The following is an 18,622-nucleotide window of genomic DNA, read 5'->3' on the forward strand; positions in this document are numbered from 1 at the left end:
CCCATTAAAGGAGCAAAAATAAAAACAAAAAACTACTGTGGATGCTGGAAATCCAAAACAAAAACAGAATTACCTGGAAAAACTCAGCAGGTCTGGCAGCATCGATGGAGAAGAAAAGAGTTGACGTTTCGAGTCCAATGACCCTTCAACAGAACTGTTCTGTTCTGTTCTGTTGAAGGGTCATTGGACTCGAAATGTCAACTCTTTTCTTCTCCACCGATGCTGCCAGACCTGCTGAGTTTTTCCATTAAAGGAGCATGTCCTTGTGCAACTCCTAACAGTCTGCGAAAACTCAAACATTGTTTAAGGATTGAGAGGTGAAAATAAGTCATGGCCTGTTTTATTCTGACCCACCAATGGAAGGCCCAAACCAGGAGGCCCAAACCAGAGGCTTGAGAAGAACAAAAATTAACAGTGGCTTTTTAAGGCAGCTTTCCCTCATCCAACCTCCAGCACTCTGCCAAAACCTGCATACCAAAAAATGATTATGAGATAAAAAATCAGTCACGCAAAAGCCATGCTGAATGCTGCAGATGCTGGAAATCTGAGATAAAAATAGAAAATGCTACTACTCACCAGGTCAGGGAGCATCTGTGGAGGGAGATCCAGAGCTAATGTTTCAGGTCGACCATGGCTGTTCATCAGAACTGTTATCATCCACCTGAAACATTCTCTGCACAAAAATCAGTCATGGTCTGTTTTTGGACACACAACCAGTGACATTTCTGAATCAGGAGACCCAAGACATGAGGCTCAAACTGGAAGGTCCAAGGCCGACCCCGGAGCTAGGAGGCCCAACACTGGCCCAAATTGGGCCCAGGGCCTCATTATTATTGTTTGGGTGAGCTGCTGTTCACTTGTTTTAAAAAGATGAATGCCAGGTGACCTCCCCGCAGCACCCCCCACCCCCCCACCCCCCAAGCCCACCCAAAAGGGAATTCCCGTTAGGAAGAGTGAAGTGACAATGGAAAGGCGGGGAGGTGGGATCAGGAGGGTGTAGAGTTGGAGAAACACTTCTGGATTCACTGGAACATAGTTTAAAATGACCCCTTCATAACGACCACCGTGGCAGCTGAAGGAATCTCAGGAGTGCAGGTCCACACCTCAATTTGGCAGAATGGTCCTCAAACTGTGAGCTCAACCAGGGCCAGTTTTGGGACCATTGTTTTTACATTCCAAGGACATTGGAAAAACACCTGACCTGCTAATGGTTTGTTAATTGTATTGTTAGGACACACAGGTGAAGGTCTTTAATAAAGTATTTTGAGGACATATAAATAAGGGACAAGAGAGATGGTGACGTAGTGGTATTGTCACTGGACTAGTAATCCAGAGACCCAGGCTAATGCTCTGGGGACATGGGTTCTGGTGGAATTTAAATTCATTTTTTTTTAAATCTGGAATTGAAAGCTAGTCTCAGTAATGGTGACCATGAAACTATTGGCAACTGTCATAAAAACCCATCTGGCTCATTAATGTCCTTTAGGGAAATAAATCTGGCTTCTTACCTGGCCTGGTCTACATGTGACTCCAGACCAAAATAATGTGATTGACTCTTAACTGCCTTCTGAAATTGCCTAGTAAGCCAAGTGCAATTAGGGATGGACAACAAATGCTGGCCCTGCCAGCGATGCCCACATCCCATGAAAGAATACATTTTTTAAAACTTGCCTGCTGATGCTTAGGAATACAATCTATCACTGGGCTATTAGATGAAATATTTATAAATAGGGTACAGCTGGGACACTGGGTGTGGGAGGAGAACTATGAGACTGAACAAAGTCAACAAGCTCTCTCAGTAAGAAAAAGTTACATGTATTGGTTCTGACTTCACCAAATGGCTTGGATTCTATTAACATGACGCAGTACTGGATTGGACAATTTTTCATATGCTCCTGGCAGCCGCCTAAAACATGTACCAGGTCCCTTAACATGTCTCATAATCCCCTGAAGTGTAGTTACTGTTGTGAGGTAGGAAATACAGCAGCCAATTTGTGCACAGCAAACTCTCACAAATAGCAATATGATAACAACCAGATATTGTTTAATTTGATTGAGGGATAAATATTGGGCATTGCTGAAAAAAATTACATTTTTTGTCAAAGCTTTTCATCTTGTACTCATCAGGACAATTCACAAGAATACCAATGTAAGGGAAACAGCAAATTTATGATGTATGAGTGTGTGCTGATTGGTTGGCAAGTGGATTCTGATTGATAGAAGCATTTCCATTGAGAATACACCAATTGATCGTGATTGACAGTTAACTGCCAAGCATTGTTTGAAATTTAAACCAGGCAGCTTAATTTCTCAGGGCAATACCTTGACCAATGAACCAGCGAATGGTTGTCACTTATTTTGTTTAGCTGAAACAGGTGCAATGTGTGTACATGTTCTTTCTGCCTGCAAAGAACAGAGCCTGCGTATTAATATATGTAGCTTCCACTACACACAAATGCACCACACTGGTTGTTAGTGTAATTCTTAGCACACTGAGGATTAGTTAACAAACGTTGTCCAATTGTAGAGTCAAACTGCCTGGTTTAAATTTCAAACAATGCTTGGTAGTTAACTGTCAGTTACCATCAACTGGTGCATTCTCCATGACAATGTCTCTACCAGAGTCCATTTGCCAACCAACCACTCTTTTCTCATACAATATAAATTTGTTGTTTCCCTTACATGGATATTCTTTTGAATTGTTCGGATGAGCTCAGGGTGAAAAGCTTCAACAAAAAATGTCTCTTCTTTTCAGCAGCATCCAACAATTAAATGATAAATATTGGTCAGGACACTGGGCAGAACTCCCTTGCTCTTCTTCAAAATAGCGTCCGTGGGATCTTTTGCATCTACCCAAGGTGGCGCATAGGGCCTTGGTTTAACGTCTCGTCCAAAAGACAGCATCTCCATGAGATCTTTTACATCCAACATTGCATCCTCAACCAAAAGCAGAATTTCTGTCATTTTAATTACTGTTACTGGGAATTTGCAGGGTGCAGAATGAGTGCTGTGTTCACCTGAAAGTAATTTTTTGTTCAGAAAGTATTTTGAGATGTTTCAGAGAGACATGATAAGTCTCCAAGTGAATGCTAGACTTTTAAAAGGCAATCTGTCATCATCTAGTCACCACCTCCGAGTTTACTTGGTTCTCATTCAACTTTGATGGTGTCCTACACTATGGATGTTGCTCCCTCCAGGTAAGGTTACCCTAATAGAATAAAATCAGCTGCCTGGTGAGTTCGGAGACAGGTCACCAAATGGAGCACGTCACAACAATGAATCCATCGTCCTGTGAGGAACTAAATAAGTGATGATTTCCTCTCCCCCTTCTCGTTAGGCGATAGCAGAGATTTCGCAAAGCCTGCAGCAAAGCTTGTTCAAAATGATTTTTAGTGCATTCAATCTGATTCCATGTAGAAGCAGAATCCCACCCAGTACAAGTTTAGCCTTTTGAAGAACATTAAAAAAAGCAGCAAATAGAGTCAAAGGGGGAAAAGAATGGTAAAAAGGCAAAATGATTGGCTTTTTACTTAAATGCACATAGTATTCAGAACAAAATAAATGAATTAATGGTACAAATAAATGTTAATGCGTATGATCTTATAGCCATAATGGAGACATGGTTAGAAGGAAATCAAAGCTGGGAACTAAATATTCAGGGGTATGTGGCTTTTCGAAAGGACAGGCAGGAAGGAAAGGGTGGTGGGGTAGCTTTGTTAGTACGAAATGGAATAAGTACAATAGCAAGAAATTATCTTGGATTGGAAGATGTAGAATCCATATGGGTGGAGGTAAGAAATAACAAGGAGAAGCAGACACTGGTGGGAGTAGTCTATAGGCCCCCTAACTGTAACTATACTGTAGGACAGAGAATAAATCAGGAGATAATGAGGACATGTAAAAAAGGCAGTGCATTAATCATGAGTGACTTTAATCTCCATGTAGATTGGCAAATCAAATTGGCAGAGGGAGACATGAGCAAGAATTCATAGAGGGTATTCGGGACAATTTCCTAGAGCAATATATTGTGGATCCAACCAGAAATCAGGCTATTTTGGATCTGGTAATGTGTAATGAAGCAGGTTTAATAAATGATCTCAGAGTAAAAGATCCCCTAGGAAACAGTGACCATAACATGGTAGAATTTAGCATTCAGTTTGAGGGTGGGAAGCTTGGGTCAGAAACAACTGTGCTAAACTTAAATAAGGGTAATTATAAAGGAATGAGGGCAGAGTTGGCTGGAGTGGACTGGGAAAGGAGCTTAGCAAAAAAAAGATGGTTGATGAACAAAGGCAGACATTTATGAAAATAGTTCATGACTCTCAACAAAGATATAGCCAAGTGAGGAAGAAGGATCCTAGGAAGGGGATAAACCAACCATGGTTAACCAAGGAAGTTAAGGATGGTATCAAATTGAAAGAAAAAACATCCAACGTGGCAAAGATTAGTAGTAAGCCAGAGGATTGGGGAAAGTTTTAAAAACTAACAAAGAATGACCAAAAAATAATAAAGAGGGAGGAAATAAACTTTGAGGGTAAACCAGCAAATAATATAAGAACAGACAGTAAGATTTTCTTTAAACATATAAAAAGGAAGAGAAAGGCCAAAGTGAACATAGGCCCCTTAAAGAATGAGACTGGGGAAATATAATGCTGAACCAGGAAATGGCAGTGGAGTTGCATAAACACTTTGCATCAGTCTTCATTGTAGAAGACATAGGTAGCATTCCAAAATTCGATAAGGTGCCACATAAAAGGTTATTGCACAAGATAGGAGCTCATGGTATTGGGGGTAATGTATTAGCATGGATTGAGGATTGGTTAACACACAGAAGAGAGAGAGTCCGGATTAGTGGGTCTTTTTCAGGTTGGAAAGATGTAACTAGTGGAGTGCCACAAGGATCAGTCCTAGGCCCTCAATTATTTACTGTCTATATTAATGACTTGGAGGAGGGGCAGAGTGTAATGTATCCAAATTTGCTGACGATACAAAAATAGGTGGGAGGGCATGTTGTGATAAGGAATCTGCAAGGGGATATAGATAGGTTGAGTGAGTGGGCAAAAACTTGGCAGATGGAGTTTAACATCGGAAAGTGTGAGATCATGCACTTTGGTAGGGAGAATCAAAAGGCAGACTATTATTTAAATGAAGAGAGACTCCAAAAGAGTGCAACACAGAAGGATCTGGGTGTTCTTGTGCATGGAACACAAAAAAGTTAGCATGCAGGTGCAGCAAGTAATTAAAAAGGCAAATGGAATTGTGGCCTGTATTGCTAGGGGGTTGGAGTATAAAAATAGAGAAGTCTTGTTACAACTGTACAGGGTGTTGCTGAGGCCACACCTGGAGTACTGTGTACAGTTTTGGTCCCTGTATTTAAGAAAGGATATATTGACATTGGAGGTAGTTCAAAAGAGATTCACTGGGCTGATTCCTGGGATGAAGGGGTTGACTTGTCAAGAACGTCCAAACAGGTTAGGCCTTTATTCGTTAGAGTTTAGAAGAATGAGGGGTGATCCTATTGAAACATACAAGATTCTGCGGGGGCTTGACAGGGTAGATGTTGAGAAGATGTTTCCACTAGTGGGGGAATCTGGAACTAGGGGACATAGTTACAGAATATGCAGACTCATTTAAAACTGAGATGCGAAGGAATTTCTTCTCTCAGAGGGCAGTGAATGTCTGGAATTCTCTATCTCAGAGAGTTTTGGAGGCTAGATCACTGAAAGTATTTAAAGAGGAGGTAGGTAAATTTTTGAAATATTGGAGAATTAAGGGCTATGAGGAGCTGGCACGAAAGAGAAGTTGAGGCCTGGGACAGATCAGCCATGATCTTATTGAATAGCGGGGCAGGCTTGAGGGGCCGAATGGCCTACTCCTGCTCCTATTTCTTATGTTCTTATGTTCTTAAAAATACTAAATAATCAATGGGCGAAAGGCGGGGTGGGGAGAAAATAAATACAATAACTATCACTAGAGAAAAAGTATTAGGGAAACTAATGGGGCTAAAGGCCAATAAGTCCCCTGGACCTGATGGGTTGCATCCTAGGATATTAAAGGATGTAGCTACACAAATAGTGGATGCACTAGCAGTAATCTTCCAAGAATCCTTAGATTCTGGTAGAGCCCCAGAGGACTGGAAAACTGCCAATGTAACACCTTTATTCAAAAAGGGAGACAAAAAACAGGTAACTATAGGCCAGTTAGCTTTAACATATGTCACTGGGAAAACGTTAGAGTCTATTAAAAAGATGTAATAGCAGAGCATTTAGAAGTGCATAATATAATCAAGCAGAGTCAGCATGACTTCATGAAGGGGGAATAATGCCTGACAAATTTACTAAAATTCTTTGAGAAGGTAACAAGCAGGATAGATAAAGGGGAACCAGTAGATGTAATATATTTAGATTTCCAAAAGACATTCGAAAAGGTACCACACGTAAGGCTACTTAATAAGTTAAGAGCCCATGGTGTTGGGGGTAGTATATTAGCATGAATAGAGGATTGGCTAATGAAAAGACGACAGAGAGTTGGGATAAGGGGAACATTTTCAGATGGCAACCTGTAACTAGTGTAGTGCCACAGCGATCAGTACTGGGGCCATAATTATTTACAATATATATTAATGACTTGGATGAGGGAAGTGAATGTATGATCGCCAAGTTTGCAGATGACACAAAAATAGATGGGAAGGAAAATGGTGAGGATGACACCAAGAGTCTATAGCAGGCTATAGACAGGTAAAATGAGTGGGCAAAAACTTGGGATATGGAATATAATGTGGGAAAATGTGAGGTTATGCACTTTGGCAGGAAGAATAGAGGAGCTGAATATTATTTAAATGGAGAAAGACTGCAGAAAGCTGCAGCACAGAGGGATTTGGGGGTCCTCTTGCATGAATCACATAAAGCTAGCATATAAATTCAGCAGGTAATAGGGAAGGCAAATGGAATGTTGGCCTTTATTTCAAAGGGAATGGGGTATAAAATAGGGAAGTCTTGCTAAAACTACACAAGGCACTAGTTAGACCGTACCTATAATACTGTTAGCAGTTTTGGTCCCCTTATCTAAGGGAAGATATACTGGCATTGGGGGCAGTCCAGAGAAGGTTCACTAGGTTGATCCCGGGTATGGAGGGATTTTCTTATGAGGAGTTGAGTAGGTTGGGCCTGTACTCATTGGAGTTTAGAAGAATGAGAGGCGACCTTTTTGAAACATATAAGATTCTTAGCGAGCTTGACAGGGTAGATGCTGAGAGGTTGTTTCCCCTTGTGGGAGAGTCTAGGACCAGAGAGCATAATCTCAGACTAAGGGGTCCCCCATTTAAATCAGAGATGAGGAGGAATTTCTTCCCTCATGGTAGTCAATCAGTGTAATTCTTTACCACAGAGGGCTGTAGAGGCTGGGTGGTTAAGTATATTCAAGGCTGAGATAGACAGATTTTTAATCAGTAAGGGAATCAAGGGTTATGGGGAAAAGGCAAGAGAGTGGAGTGAGGATTAGCAGATCAGCCAAGATCTCACTGAAAGGTGGAGCAGACTCGATGGGCCAGATGGCCTACTTCTGTTCCTACGTCTTATGGTCTTATCCGTGTCTCTGATGGGATCCCTCTGGATACTTCTTCCCTGCCCCAGAATGAGCTCTCTTGATGCTGAATACCAGTCCTTCCGATATGCAGCTCTTCTTCCTGATGTTACAGAAAGTCAGTTTGTTCATCTCACATTCAGTTAAAAAAAAATCAAACATTATCAAGTTTGTGTTGTTGGAGTTCTTTAGATAGAGAAAAGACAGGCAGACAAACGGACAAAGGGAAACAGGTAAAAATAGACAATACACTGATAGAGAGAGAGAGAGAGAGAGAGAGACATGGAGAGAGAGACAGACAGCTAGAAAACAGACAAACACTGAAATAGAGAGAGAAAGGCACATCAACATCAACATCCTGTTCCTCTTTGGCCTGTGCTCCAACTCAGAATCAATCTGTTGAAATACCTCAGGTGGCACAAGCAGGTTGGCCTTTCACCCCTGGGATCAGGATTTCAATGTAGTCCACACAGAGAAGATGAAAGTCTCCATTCACTGATTGCTTTGAGGGTCTTGGGTGAAATGAGTTTGGGGATATCGCAATCTAGATCCAGATGACACTATACAACAAGACAAATAAAACACTCGCCCTTCCAATTCACAATTTGTGACCGATAAAAAGAAAAATTGCTAAAACATTATTTCTTTATCAAAGAAAATGATACGCGCCCAAGCTTTACGCTGCTCCAGGTGCCTATCTCTCAGGATCCTCGGGGTTTCTGAATTGGGGATAATCGTTTATCCATACGATGAAATATCACAATTCTATCAACTCCAGAGCCAATATTTAATTTTCTCTCACAAAGTGGCAAATGAGTGGCTGACAAAATCTTTTTTCTGTACTTATGTTTCATTGCATAATCACTGTTTTTTGTGCTGGAGACACGAGGTAAGTTAAGGAAATATTTTCCGCTGCTTAAAGATTTTACTAGCTCAGTGCCGTACTCAAGGCTTAGACCAGAAAACCCCACATTCAATTCTTGCTCTCTTACAAGGGCAGTGATCTCAGCAGCAATAGAATTGCTGCAATCAGCCTCAACAGTCCTGGATCGGAAGAGGAAATTAGAGGTCCTAACTATAAGATTGTCACTAATCCAATAAACACAACAATCAAGGCTGATACTCCAGTGCAGTGCTGAGGGAGCACTGCACTGTCGGAGGTGGTGGCTTTTGGATGACTCAGTAAACCGAGGCCCCATCTGCCTACCTGGGTGAATGTAGAAAAGGTTCCATAGTACTCCTTCAAAGAACAGCTGGGAGATATCCCCAGTGCCCTGGCCAATATTTATCCCTCAATCAACACAACAAAAAACAGATTATCCGGTCATTATCAAATTGCTGTGTGTGGGAGTTTGCTGTGAGCAAATTGGCTCCTGCATTTCCTATATCACAACAGTGGCCACACTTCAAAAAGTAATTCATTGGCTGTAAAGTGCTTTCAGATGTACGTAAGTTGTGAAAAAAGGATATATAAATGCAAGTACTTTTTTTAAAGGAATTCAGAAGAAACTTTTTCATAGAGTGATGAGAATGTGGAACTTGTGACTGCAAGGAGCAATTGAGGTGAATAGTACAGATACAACAACAACAACTTGCATCCATACACCACCTTTAAAAATTGTAAAATGTCCCAAGAGGCTCTACAGGAGAGTAGTGAAACAAACTTTGACACCAAGCCACAGACGTAGATGTTAGGACAGGTGACCAAAAGCCTACCTCTGACCAAATTTTAAGTACTGCATTAAAGAAGAGAAGGGCAAAGAAACTAATAGGTTTAGGGAGGTTAGTTCTTCAAGATGGTCTCTGGTTAGCAGCGAAATAGTTTCTGATCTTAATCAGCGTACAGCTAAAAATCATTGTGTGTGAATTCAGAACAGGTACTAATTCTAAGCTATTGGACCACACGGTCACTCCAACTCCATGAATCAAGTCTGGGGGGAAAATTCTTAATTTTTATTATTTTTTCTTTTATTTACCTAGAATTCTATAGCATAAGAACAGGCCATTCAGCCCAAGAAGTCTATCACAGTGACAAGCTACTGTCTATTGGCCATCGCTTCTCAAGGAACAGCCACCTAGTTTGGTATTGGAGTTATTTGTAGGCTACACTAGATTTTGATAACATGTGAGTGAACCAACACAATTCACTAATTACTGGATTTATCAAATGCACTTTTTAACCATTTGTTATGGTGGCTGCAGCTATAGCCAACAGCCAACAGTGGTTCAAGAAGACAGCTCACCACCACCTCCCAAAGGGCAATTAGGAATGGGCAATAAATGCTGGCCTTATGAGTGACACATCCCATGAATGAGTAAAAAAAATTGACCTCATAGTTAATAGGCCACTACGATGATCACTAAACGAACATACTCGCTTCCTCCTTCACTTCAGAGTGGCCAGCTCATGATATTAGCCAGCAGCAGAGCACTTAACAAATGCACTTGAAATGCCTGTCAATGAAGGACATTTATTAACCCCTGTATTCAAAATAGGTTAGCCGCTGAAGTGGCAAACAGAGGACATTCAGAGAATTGATAAGCACCCACGTTCTCAAGGGCAAACAGGCACAGGCAATAAATTCTACCCTTGCCAGCAACACCCACATCCCATCAATGAATTTAAGAAAAAAATGCCCATGATTACCCCACAGTGTCATTATAGATCATAATATCTTTATCTCTGTTAATTACTTTCACCTTATTTCACAATGATATTGTAACAGAGTAGATGACAGTGGGAGAGATTTGCAGTTTGCAATTTCTGCATCAATGTACTTTGTATAAATATTCACGTCTAACTTATTACTTTAATGCCTTGGTACATACAGAATGAATGTTGAGGGACAGTGAGCTATCTGGGCATTACAAGCATGTATTGCCCATCACTAGTTGCTCTGAAGAGTGGTGGCGACTCCTCTTCTTGAACTGATTTTGAATGGTTTGCTTGGCCAGTTACATAGGATATACAGCACAGAAACAGACTGTTCAGCCCAACCAGTCCCTGACAGTGTTTATGATCCACTTGATCCTCCTGCCATCTTTTCTCATCTGAGTCTACCATTATAACCTTCTATTCCCTTCTCCCTCATACGCTTGCCTAGTTTCCCCTTAAATGCATCGATACTATTTGCTTCAACCACTTCCTGTGGCAGCGAGTCCCACATTCTCACCACTCTCTGGGTGAAGAAGTTTCTTCAGAATTCCCTATTGGATTTCTTGGTGACTCTATTACATCAATGGCCTTCAGTTATGCTCTTCCCCACAAAGGAAACTTTTTCTCTGTATTGACTCTATCAAAACATTACATAATTTTAAAGATTTCTCCTCCTTTTTTCCAACTGTAAAGAGAGCCAGCCTGTCAATCCTTTCCTGACTGTCTCCTTTCTACAATATGCTGACCAGGACTGTGCGTGGCCTAATCCAAGCTCAATACACAGGTTTAGCATAACTTTAATAATAAAAAAAATGCTGGGAATTCTCAGGTCAAGCAACACCTGTGGAGAGAAACAGAGTTAACGTTTCAGGCCGAGATAACCTTTAGCATAATTTCCCTAATTTTAATCCCATATCTCTAGAAATAAAACCTAGTACTTTGGCTTGCTATTGTTTTTAGTGGCCAGTTATGAATCAGCAACATTATGTGGTCTGGAGTCACAAAGAGCCCAGGGTGGGTAATAATGACACTTCTTTACTTACAGGGTGTCTGTGAACCAGACAGGTTGCTAGGACAGTCATTCCATCAATACTAGCTCTTACTTTTGGATTTTTAAAAAAAATAAGTAAATCCAAATTCTCAGACTGCCTTGGTGGGATCTCGGGTTTGCTAAGTCAGTAACATAAGCACTACACAGCCCATTAATGAATGCTCACTTCGATATAAAGTCGTTTCTCTCCTTGTCTAGCTATTGTGTAGGCATCAGTCTGAGATCAGTACCTTACTGAGAGCGATGTGGCCATCAGGCTTCAGTTACACGTTGGCACATTTCCCCAGTGCTGTCAATCATCGAGCCCTGGGCCTCTCGTTCAGTTGTTTCCAGGAGGTGAAACAGGGGTGGCCACTCTGCTCGGGCGGTGGCGGCAGAGCGCCACAGATCCCTGAGTCAAACTATTGCTTCAGTCCTTTGCACAGTCAGTTTGCTGTCAGACTGCGCTGTGACGTGAGGGCGTTTGATGCACTGATCCAATCTATTTAAAAACAAAAAAAAATCCTGTACAGACACTTGGGAAAAGAGGAATTGGGCCATTGTGGTGCCCTGTGATTCCATCACCCCGAACTGCAGGTGCAGGTAAACGCTGCAAACATTCAATATCTTTGGAGGTAGAGTTAACGTTTCAGGCCAGTTTATCCCAACAAGACTCGCCCCCTAGTCCCTAAAAAAGAAAATGAAAGGCAGTAACCCCGGAAAATCGCGCACAGAACCCCCTGAAGCACCAGCCCAGGTGCAAGTGTAACAACGGCGTTACTTCGCCGCTTCTACGCTGCTCTTGGCCCGAGGCCATTCGCTGGTGTCCAACAATCAGTCCAATATTAACAGAAACAAAAAGGTCAATCCCTGGCCAACATTTAAATAGGTTCACAGGCAGCCCAACCCTATCTTCAAAGGGGCCGCAGTTGATAATCCACATACCTGTCGTTGGGATGCCAGGATAGTGCTCACCCAAGTTACTCCAAAACATTTCACTCCAAAATCCTGCTTCTGAATTGTAGCAAAGTCTTCAGCAGAAGTTCGTCTGTTTACTGGTTCAACAACAGTATAAACCAACTGAATGAAAGGCCTGTGGAAGAGATTTGCGTTCGTCTCTCCAGCAGACCGGAGTTATACTGTCCATCCAATCGCATGCACTGTTTTGCACCGAGAAAGAGGCTATTGGTTTTTTGGGATGTGAGTCGGGACCTGGTGCGACCCCTACACTCGCATCCCACAGTATACATCAAAAAGAGAGACTTGTGCATTCAGATAGCGCCATTCCTGACCTTAGGGAGTCCCATAGCACCTTACAGTCAATTAAGCGCTTTTGAAGTGTAATCATTGTTCTAATGTAGGAATTTTTTTTAAATTTTGTGGCTAAAATTAATTTAAGAAACTTTAAAAACGTTATAAATATCCTGGAACATCAATACTTTAAAAAAATACAACTCAGCAGGGGTGCCAATCTGAGGCCTTTCATCCTGTAACGAACACATTGGAGTTATACAAGATCAAAATACTGCAGATGCTGGAAATATTCAGCAGGTCGGGCAGCATCAGCGGAGAGAGAAACAGTGTGAAGGTTTCAGATTGATGGCCCTTTGTCAGGTCACCGACCTGATGTCACCTTCTGAGGGGTTTTATATTCAGTGCTGACTATTTCCAAACCCATTTCTCCTTCTGCCTGTTTTACTAATGTTGCCAACTGTGATTACATGTATTCTTGGAGGTTTCATCACTCTTGCCGTTCATCAGCCCACACGTCAATCCTTGTGGTGTACTGTACTTCCTATACCAATTTGAATGTAAAATGACTCATTACCCAATTGGATGATGTTTGACAGACAGCCAGTCAGCCCTTTCCCCCCATTTTCAATATTTTTATATCTGGGACAGAGTAATGTTCAAAGAAAATGACCAAAAAAAGATAACTACCCTTCTTAATGCCCTGATGATTTTTCTCCAGGGTTGCATACTGCAGTGTCCTGGAGATTGATCTTCAATTGCTGGAGACTCCAGGCCATTCCTGAAGGGTTGGCAACCCTCTGCTTTACAATTGCCACAGCTGGTAAGTATTCCACAGCTGGGTGCAATCTCTAACTGAGCTATTCAGCCACGTCATTTACTAAGTGGTGTTGGATGGGTATGGGTCAAGAGTCAGGTCAGACATCCGACTCGCAAGAGTCAAGTTTCCTTCACCAGTTGCAGTATAACTCCAACCAAGTGAAAAGCCAAGTAGTGAAAGCTGAATGTGACAATCCTCATGATTTTTTTTTGCTTCCAGTATTCTCCCATTCTCTCACCCTTTCCCAAAAAATTGACACCAAGTCAAAACATTGGGAGAGGTGGACAAAACTTTGTCAAAGAGGTAGGTTTTAAGGAGCACCTTAATAAAGAGATGTGAGGCTTAAGAAGGGGATCCAGAGCTTAAGACCTGTGGGATGAAGTAAATAAGGGATGTACATCATATTCTCAAATCTTAACAAAGATACTAAAGACACTGGCTCATTTAAAGGCTTTCTTTTTGGCAAATGTTTATGAATTGTTTATGAAAATTGTTTATAAATGTGTGATGAAGGTTTATATCATCAAATTTCTTGAACTCCTCGCAGTGACAAAATTTTCATGATGTTTGCGTCTTCTGTCTCAAAAAACTTGCAAAATATTATTTCATGGAGACTGTGCTCCTTGTAATCCCAGAGAAGACATCCAAAGCTTAATTTTAAGATTCCTGAATTCTTACAAACTATATGTTTAACTTTATAGAGGTCACAAAGATGAATAAAAGTGTTGGAGGCTATGCAATCCATCCAGCTCACACCTACATGGAAACCAACAACCCACCCAAACCCAGCATAGCATCTAGCTTCTTCCTGAGTAATCAGTGCAAAAGATAAGGCTGAAGCATTTGCTACAATCTTCAGCCAGAAGTGCCAAATGGATGATCCATCTCAACCTCCTCCGGAGGTCCCCAGCATCATTGATGCCAGTCTTCAGCCAATTCAATTCACTCCACGTGATATCAAGAAACAACTGAATGCATTGGATACTGCAAACGCTATGGACCTGACAATATTCCGGCAATAGTGCTGAAGACTTGTGCTCTAGAACTTGCCATGCCCCTAGCCAAGCTGTTCCAGTACAGCTACAACACTGGCATCTACCCAGCTATGTGGAAAATTGCCCAGTTATGTCCTGTACACAAAAAGCAGGACAAATTCAACCTGGCCAATTACCACCCCATCAGTCTACTCTTGATCATCAGTAAAGTAATGGAAGGGGTCATCAACAGTGCTATCAAGAGGCACCTGCTTAACAATAAGCTGCTCACTGATGCCCAGTTTGGGTTCCGCCAGGGCCACTCAGCTCCTGACCTCATTACAGCCTTGGTTCAAAGATGGGCAGAAGAACTGAACTCCAGAGGTGAGGTGTGAGTGACTGTCCTTGACATCAAGGCTGCGTTTGACTGAGTGTGGCATCAAGGAGCCCTAGCAAAACTGGAGACAATGGGAATCAGGGGGAAAGCTCTCCATTGGTTGGGGTCATACCTAGCACAAAGGAAGATGGTTGTGATTGTTGGAGGTCAGTCATCTCAGCTCTAGGACATCACTGCTGGAGTTCCTCAGGGTAGTGTCCTCGGCCCAACCACCTTCAGCTGCTTCATCAATGACCTTCCCTCCATCATAAGATCAGAAATGGGGATGTTCGCTGATGATTGCACAATGTTCAGCACCATTCACAACTCCTCAGATACTGAAGCAGTCCATGTCCAAATGCAGCAAGACCTGGACAATATCCAGGCTTGGGCTGACAAATGGCAAGTAACATTCACACCACACAAATGTCAGGCAATGACCATCTCCAACAAGAGAGAATCTAACCATCACCCCTTGGTGTTCAATGGCATTACCATCACTGAATCCCCACTATCAGCATCCTGGAGGTTACCATTGACCAGAAACTGAACTGGACTAGCCATATAAATACTGTGGCTACAAGAGCAGGTCAGAGGCTAGGAATTGTGTGATGAGTAACTCACCTCCTGACTCCCCAAAGCCTGTCCACCATCTACAAGGCACAGGTCAGGAGTGTGATGGAATACTCTCCACTTGTCTGGGCGAGTGCAGCTCCCACAACACTCAAGAAGCTTGACACCATCCAGGACAAAGCAGCCCCACTTGATTGGCACCCCTTCCACACACATTCACTCCCTCCACCACCGGCCTATAGTAGCAGCAGTGTGTACCATCTACAAGATGCACTGCAGGAATTCACCAAGACTCCTTAGACAGCACCTTCCAAACCCACGATCACTACCATCTGGAAGGACAAGGAGAGCAGACAGATGGGAACACCACCACCTGGAAGTTCCCCTCTAAGTCACTCACCATCCTGACTTGGAAATATATCACCGTTCCTTCACTGTCGCTGGGTCAAAATCCTGGAACTCCCTTCCAAAATCTTGGAACTCCCAGCACTGTGGGTGTACCTACACCTCATGGACAGCAGTGGCTCAAGAAGGCAGCTCACCACCGCCTTCTCAAGAGCAATTAGGGATGGGCAATAAAGGCTGGCCCAGCCAGCAAAGCCCACATCCCATGAATGAATTAAAAAAAAATTGTCTCTACTTTTCTGACCGATTGTCCATTCCAGGTATTAGTCATGGTCTGTGAGTTGCTTCCTGCCATCAGTCATAGTTGATGACTAAATTTATTTTTGTTTCCCCCAATTTATTGATGAAAATAATTTCACTACCTATGGCTCTTACTTATTTTACACACTATCCTGTCTATATTATAGCGATCACCTACATAACAGCAGTCACTGTGTCTTGAGTAACTCATTGTGTGAGACACTTTAAGTGGGTACAATGTGCTAACACACTTATAAATGTAAATAATTATTTCATAATTTTCTGCTACTTATCTCTGGTATTAAACTATGAACTCCACCAGTCTATGCTGATTTAGCTGATATTAGTTGAGGAAGCAGTTCAGGAGTACACAGCTGTCTTCAGTGCCCTGAGCTTATTGAGTGAAGTCATTAATCAGGGATTCAGTCCAATCACCCTGCTGGAAAGTCTGTGTGTGGGGATGTTGGTTGAGCTCTTTTCTGGTACTGTCCAAGGTCAAATAGCCCGAAGACAAGGTACCAGAAGTTATAGACATTCACGAAACTAACAACAATAACTTGAATTTATATAGGGATCTTAACATGGCAAACCATTCTAAGGCACTTCACAGGAGTGTTATTAAATAAAATGTGACCTCAAACCACATAAAGAGATATCAGCGCACAAAAGCTTGGTCAAAGAAGTACGTTTTAAGGATTAGCTTAAAGGAGGAAAGTGAGGTAGTGAGGCAGAGGTTTAGGGAAGGAATTCTGAGCTTAGGGCCCAGGCAGCTGAATGCCTGGTCACCCACGTTGGAGTGATTAAAATCAGGAATTAGCAAGAGGGCAGAAAGTAGCGGCGCAGAGATCTCAGAGCATTGTGGAGCAGGAGGAGATTACAGAGATAGCAAAGGGTGAGAATAGGAGGAATTTGAAAATAGGGATGAGAATTTTAAAATTGAGGCATTGCTTAACTGGGAACCAATGTAGGACAATGAGCACAGGCTGATGGGTGAACAGGCCGTGGTGTGAAGGATGCAGGCGATTGACCTCAAGTTTATGGTGGATAGAGAATCAGAGGAGAGAAAATTGGAACACAAAAGTAAAATAAAATTAACTTTCTCTAATCAAGCAGATGTGCTAATTAGTTACATTTGATTATCTCTGGACCAGCAGCCAGCACTGTACCTTTGGGTCACATTGGAAGCTTAGGGTAAATACAGGCTGTTCCAGAGAACATGTGACTGTAGCATAGAAATTGCATTGTTTGTAAATGCTGAACATTTCTTATTGTGAACACCACTCTATGCTGTCTGCCTGTTGGCAATTATGGGATTCGAACCCATGACCAAATCAGCAGGGAGCTGGATCCAACTAATTAGACTTGGCCACACTACTACTAACCAGTTGATTATAAATGGATTAACTTAAATAACAAAGTTATTTCATACCAAGATGTGAAGCGTTAGTTAATATCCCGCAGGGTAATTTCGCAAGTTAAGAGCTTTTAGTGCAAATTTCTCCTGCTTTGTTTCTTTCAGTACGGGAGAACTTGCAGTTGTATAGCGCCTTTCACATTCCCAAGACATCCCAAAGTGGTTCACAGCCAATGAATTGGATATAAAACGCAGCCACTGTTTCGTAGGCACAGCAAGGTCGCACACAAAAACTAGTGGTGTTGGTTGAAGGAGGAATGTTGACTGAGAGGATTCACCACTCTTCTTGCAACAGTGACATGGAATCTTTTATTTCCACTTGAACAGACAGAAAGAGCGTCCCTTAACTTCGGAAACCCAATGATCAAGAGTGGAAAAGACAAACACGGCCTATCATTCTCCAAACACTGGATATTGACAGTTCACAGAGTCATAACCCCAATAATGCACCGCCGAGAGTGGTTTAAGATACAGGAGAGGGCTCGGATAGGTTAGCAAAACAAGCAGGAGAAGTAATAACTATTGTTCATTATCTTCAGTTTCAACCTGTATGAAAATTGAAAGGCTTCTCTTTGCTTTAATGTTCTTGAATCAATACAAGAAAAAAAACTGGAAAAAGACACACACACAAAAACACCCTGAACAGAGTGGGTTAAAAACCCGCCGCCCCAACAGCTCCCACCCTGACACCTGGACATTTTTTCTGCGTTGGTGGTTCTAGCGGGTGAAACGGGCCCACGTATTATCTCTTTTTAAAAAATAGATGCTCAGCATCCCATTCCGCCAACCACAGACACACCAGGAATAGTTTCAGAGTCTTTTAAGTTACCGGTAAGATTTCCCTTCCCCTCTGGAATCTCTCTCGAACAGAAAACACATATTGAGCTGAAGATGCCAGTTTGGAGTTAACTCTCCTGATCCTTTGCTATTGTCCATTCACTTTTCGATTCAGCTTATTTGCCGTTTGTTCAACTATTCCCCCCCCCCACCCCCTGACTGTGAACTACAAACAAGCAGCTAACATTGAGCAAGGTTAAAAACGGGCAAAATATTTAACACTTGTTTGCAAAAAAAATGTAATACCTGAGTCTTTATAAGCTTAATTATCTTTATATTCCCCCTTCAGTCATCAAACTACGCCCCAGGCAATTATAATTTTAGTTACTTATGAACGACTTATATTTGTCAGTATCGATAAAACTGTATATATCATACAGCGTATATACATATAGTACATGCATTATTAATAGTGTATATACATACAAAATATCACTGTATATACATGCAGGATATAGTGTATAT

General features: G+C 41.9%; 1 long non-coding RNA gene across 1 annotated transcript; it reads left to right on the forward strand.

Annotated features, from left to right (window-relative positions):
* Positions 1 to 9,580: 9,580 nt before the first annotated feature.
* Positions 9,581 to 14,203, forward strand: LOC144668210 (uncharacterized). Its single transcript, XR_013573454.1, has 3 exons — positions 9,581 to 9,706; positions 13,240 to 13,341; positions 14,040 to 14,203. It is a non-coding gene; the product is annotated as an uncharacterized LOC144668210 (long non-coding RNA).
* Positions 14,204 to 18,622: the final 4,419 nt, after the last annotated feature.

This window comes from Cetorhinus maximus, chromosome 26 (genome assembly GCF_964194155.1).
Source record: "Cetorhinus maximus chromosome 26, sCetMax3.hap1.1, whole genome shotgun sequence".
In the NCBI taxonomy this organism is placed as follows: domain Eukaryota; kingdom Metazoa; phylum Chordata; class Chondrichthyes; order Lamniformes; family Cetorhinidae; genus Cetorhinus; species Cetorhinus maximus.